The sequence below is a fragment of the Castanea sativa genome, chromosome 5 (assembly GCF_040712315.1).
Source record: "Castanea sativa cultivar Marrone di Chiusa Pesio chromosome 5, ASM4071231v1".
In the NCBI taxonomy this organism is placed as follows: Eukaryota; Viridiplantae; Streptophyta; class Magnoliopsida; order Fagales; family Fagaceae; genus Castanea; species Castanea sativa.
In genome coordinates this window covers 61541868-61547867 of record NC_134017.1, presented here as the reverse complement: position 1 = coordinate 61547867, position 6000 = coordinate 61541868, and positions in this window count along the sequence as shown.

The following is a 6000-nucleotide window of genomic DNA, read 5'->3' as shown; positions in this document are numbered from 1 at the left end:
CAAGTTAGCTTTAAATATGTTTGGGGTCTTATTTTAATGTCTTTAGTTGCATGTTTTTGAAATTTTCATTAATTCAATTGAAAGATTTTTTTTTTTTTACTTTAGAATAAAATTTGATAATTTGTATTTAAAATGAAACTTTTTAAGAATTTCATTATGAAAATAGAAAAAATGAATTTTATTTTATAAAGATCGTCATCAAACATAACTTTGATTGAAAATACTAAATTTTTTTGTTTTTTTTTTTTGTTGGGTGAGTGTATCTATATAACTCATTAAATTAAAAAGTGTGTATATATGTATGTATATATAATAAAAAAAACATATGTATATATATATATATATGTATATGTATATGTATATGAAGGTTGTCTTGATAATTATATTAGTACTGCAACTTGACCCTCAAATAAAAATTCTTAGCTCCCGCGTGTGGCCCTTTTTGGGTGCAGTGATATATTGCTATTATTGTAGCGGTAATAGTGACAGTGGTGCAGTGGAATTGATTGTACGGGTTAAAATAAAAGAAAAAAAGAAGAGTAAATTACACTCTTTTGCCTTTTATCTATTGGATTATTCACAATTTCTCCCTAAAGTATAAAATCAACCAATATGCATTTTTTTTTTTGAGAAACAAACACACACTGTTAATAGAATTGTTTTGCTATTAGCATATAATAGAATTGTTAGCCAAAAAAATAAAAATGTATATGAGAATCTTTTGATTCCTTTAATATTTCATACCAAAATTACAAAAATACTCTCCTCAAGCTAGCAAGCATTCCAAAATAACCTTGGTTACTAGATCATTAATTTAAACTCTAATAACTATATATATATATATATATATATATATATTTTTTTTTTTTTTTGAAACGAATAACTATATTTAATTTAGAGTTTAACTTATCTCCAGTACTTTTATAACCAGACATCTCTGGTTGTTTTAAATATACAATGACAAATAGTAGTGGGTTTTAATATCCACATTTTATTTATTTGGTGGATAATGTGGTAGTTTCTCATTAGAACTAAAGAAGTTTCAAATTAAAAAAGTACCAAAACCCTTTAATTTATTGGTGTCATGATTATAAAATAACCATACTTCTTATTTGCATTTAATAGACTCTCATTTATGCCAATGGCATAACCTGTGCTAGCTATTTTATTAGGAGAATTAAGGTTTAAATATTCATTTTTAACTATCGAATAATAAAAAATATAAATAAGAAACTCGCTGATATTTCAAGTTTCTACTAGTAAGTAGTAACATAATCCTGTGTGATAATTTGTGAATTCATGTATAATTTATGTTTGAATGGGCTAGGCTTTATTTGCTTGTTGAGACTGTGACAGGTGCTTGAGTGGTTTTAGGTGCTTATTCATAAAAAAAGGAAGGAAAAAGGCATAGGAGGAGGGGGCTTAATGATGGCGTTGTATACACGATGGTAATGCTAATAGAATTAGCAATTCTATTGATGATGGTAAGTGGTAACAACAATAATGTTGATATGATATAATGGCAGTGTTATTGACATAGAAATTACGGTATTGAGGATAGTAGTGGTCATAATAAAATTATTAATAGGAGATAAAAAAAAATTAGCATGTGAATATTTATATATTATATTATATTATATATATATATATATATATATATATATATATATATGTAGAGTATATATTTTGTAGGAAGAATTTAATCTCTCATCCCTTAGTTAACAAAAAACAAAAAAACCTTTATCAGTAGAGCTGGGCACACTTCCTTTATTAGTTATGACTATATATAGTTTGCTTTGCAGAAAATTTTACTTACTAAAAAGGAAAAAAGCACAAATCTCTCTTATATAACATTTTCACATGTTCCTAAAAAGAAAAAACACACATTTTCACATGACATATGATTATCATTTAAAAAGATAAAATTATGATATTTTTCTTAACATGTCATTTATTTTATATTATTTAAAAAAAAAATAAATATATGAATGATTTTTTTTTCTAAAATGATTATAAATGAAATTAACTTTTAAAATTTTTTATGCATTTAGAAGCATCCCAAAAGAGCAAATTCGGTTATTTATGCTGCCATTATGGGAAGATCACGGTTGCATTGAATGAAGGTCGTCCGTCCCCGAGAGGGTTACCAAAACAAATGTTTAAAACCAAATTAATTTTTCTCAACTCTAATAATTTTTAATCTATCCTATGAGAAATGGGGAAGTTTAAGAATCAAACTTTTTAAGGGAAACGATATTTACCTCAAACACATAATGTTACTTATATGATTGTTAAATGTTAAGTACATGTAAGTGAAAAATTTTACTCTAAAAGTTTCAAGATTATTACTTATATGTTTCTTTACCTTCTACAAACATTATTACATAAATATTTTTAGAAAAAACCTTAGTTAGCAAGCTATTAATGGTAAATAAAAAATGTGGCTTACCAAAGGCATTAGCCCAGTTAGAAAATACGAAAAAGTCTATCCTAAATTGAATATTAAGCTAGAGAGGGTTACCAAAGCGCTACGTTGCCTTGTGGACGCTTTTACCTAAGAGAATTAAACCAAATTTTGTAGTTGAACCACCTGCGAATCCTATATAGCCACAAACGACATATATATCGGCAATATAATTTTCATAGGTAATCAGCAATGTATTACACCACTACAAAAAAGGAAAAAAAAAAAAAAAAAAAAAACTGATCCTACCTGGAGGATGATACTAGCTATTGGATACGGGTCCGTAATTAATTTGTAAGTGGGCTTCCTTTCAATCCTGAGAATTGGGCTTCAAGTTCTCTCCCTCTCACCTAATATCTGCTTCTTCATAGGCCCTTTCCACCTCTAAGCCTCTTTTTGCTCCCCCAATTTCCCTTCCCCTCCTTGCTACTATACCCTCATTTTTCTCTATTTAACACTGTCCTCGCTATGTAATCCTACTCCCTCTTCTCTCTCTCTCCAGAGTTCCCTCTCCCCTCCATGAGTGCCTCTCTTCCCTTTATATAGGCTTTCCTAAGTGGGGTATCAATCATTATGGTCTCACTATTTTTCATGCATTCCCACTTCTTTAGAATCCCTAGGAATCTTCGTTCCTTTTGAAGATGCTCTTGAAACATGTTCCAGTGTCAAACACAGTTCGACGACGAATTTTCCTAAGGCATTATCCATCCTTGGTTACCTACCCAATTGTATTCACCCCCTACTCGAACTTCCCTTATCGTCCGCTAGTATTAAGCTGACCATTTGAGACCTTCCTCGAGCGATTGTCCTTTTGACCCATCATCCAAGCTTTTGGGCTAGGACAGTTGCGAAAGAGCCTATAGTCAACTTCTTTCATAAGGGCCAGACTTGACCTCTTTAATTGATGTTGGGCCATACTTTGGGTCTTAATATGATGGGCCGACATGTGTATTCTAGGCCCAATTCCCCCATAATAGCCCCTCCCCCCGATCATACTTTCATTTTGTGTAAATAGGATCATGGATTCTTGCTCAATGCTCTGTGGAGATCTTCGAATAAAATGACGGTTATTCCTCGGGAAGATGAAACACTGCTCCATAATTACAATAGACATGACCTTTCACGCTTTATGAACACATGACACCATCTAACACATTGAACGGTCTTGATGAGTTGACGCTTCGATTATTGAGGCACGCATGAGTAGAGGAAGCAGTACATATTGATAAGTCGTTTTGCAGTTACATTAAATGACCCTTCCCCCTATAAATACTACCATTGTTCTTTTTGCAACCTTCTTTATTTATTTTCAAATTCATAACTCTTTTCGTTATTCCTTCCCGAGTTTTTAGATTTCTCCTGAGATTGTCCCACTCACCAAGAAGTTACTCAGTAAGTCTTCTTTTCCTTGTCTCTTTCATTCTCAAACTTCCATAGTTACCTTAGTAGGAAAATATGAGTTTTTCACATCTTTTGAACACAGACGCAAATGTAGAGTCATTTAAAACTAGGTTCAATATTCCTCGTGACGTGAGCATTTCATACTGTCACGAAGGTGATATAGAGGACTAAAGACTGCCACCCATAGTATTTTTCGCGTTAATGTCAATATTAGAAGGTGGGGTTAGATTTCCCGTTGATCCGCTCTTGCTTTGAACTCTAGGTTTTTACGGGCTTAGCCCTGACCAATGTCTCCCTAACTTTTTGAGTAGTAAATTGCGTAAGGCATCTTAACTGATTTTACGACCTTAGTTTGACTCATCATGATATTAACTTTCTTTACTCCATTCGGGGGAGCCTAAAAAATGGTTATTACCTTCAAACTCGAAATACCATGGTTAGGCTGATTTCTGGCCTTCTCAACTCCAATAGGAACTCTGCGGGGGAGTTTGTGAGAGTGTGCGGGAACTGGCTCAATGGTGAACTTACTTTCCGACTTCTCCCCGCCAAATAGGTTAGTGCTTTGTGATACGTGACTTTGTTTGAACCCCCCCCCTTTTTTTTAAACTGTTACTTTACATGTCTCTAACTGACTATGTTCATCACTTTTTGTTGTAGATTCCAAAAGGTTTCAACTCGACTTGAGTGTGGTGTAGGCTCGGGAACTGAACTTCATCCTTTGTTCAGAGATTTTTGTGCATTACGATGGGCAGCTAAGGGCCTCCCATTTAATATTCAGGTGTGTTCCATCTTACACAAGCTACTAGGACTCGTTAGGAGCTTTAACGGTGAAAGCCCCCTTTTGTCGTATCTAAACGTCCGGCTACCAGGTTTGCCACAAGGTCTTACTTGTGGAGAAGCTAGGCATCAAGGACCTAGAATAGTTCGAGTAGACTCCCTTGAACCAATTCGGGACAGTTCGGGTGACACAGTGTTTCATGGTCGGGTGGTACATGTTCTAGTAGACGCCCTTATTGCTGACGAGCCTATCCCCCCAAAATCCACCCGTGGGAATGGTTCAACGGCGCAACATGGCATTGAAACGTTGGTTCCCTACAGCACAACCTGTTGGGGGACAAGTTGTGCCTCGAACAGCTCCTCTGCAGGCCAATCCCCCTCCCGCGCAGCAACAACGCCGAAAAAGGAAGAGGGTATCCGAGGATCCACCTCTTGAACCAGGCACTCTCTTGTTTGACCGTCCCTTGACAAGCATAACTGCAACCACCCCAATCCTCCAATCTAGGGAAATCACTCAAGGGCAAGTCCTGACGGTCGATAGGCAGCGATCTAGTCTCACGTAGCTTCCGCTTCTGCCTCTGCTTTCGAATGGGAGTGCACCTTCAAGCTGGGAGACAAAGTTCTCCCTGCCGATTCTTCCGTTTGGACATGGTGGAATGGCCTCAGTGGATAAGTCTCCGACAGCCTCGATAAGGCCCTGCAATTGCCTGCCGATATGGACCATTATGCAGACTGTCGAGACGAGGACATCACCTCGAAGCTGAAGTGGCACACCATAGCAGTAAGTGCATATATATTTCCTATTCATCTTTTGTTATCAAGTTTATACTTGTTTCAATCTAACTTCAATTTTTTCTAAGTGTCAATACGCGGATTATAATTTTTTCCATTCTTCTAGGCTGCTCAACTGACTCACATGACGGAGGCTCAGTAGAAGGGTATCATGGAGGAGGCTGATAAAGAAAAGGCTCTGAAGCAGGTGGCTGAGGTCAGTTTGAATGAAAAAATGCTAGAGTTGAACTTAGTTCAATGCCGAGCCACCACGACGCAGAGGTCTTAGGAGCTAGTTGAAAAGAGTTCTGAGGAGCTGTAGGGGAAGCTGAATGAGATTGAGGTCAAGCTCACTGAGGTTTCCAGCATCGTCACAGCCTAGGAGAAAGAACTTGCTGTCCTCAAAGAGACAATGAAGAACTGTGAGCAGGTTTATTACATGGGCTTCAAGGATGTCGAAAATTCAATTGGGGTGATCATCTTCTAGGCTTGAAGACTCGGGTTCTTGGAAGGTTGGATGGTAGCAGTTGACGTGGTCGATGTACCTGAGGGGTCCTCCTTCAGAAATGCCAGCCAAATCCCTCTAC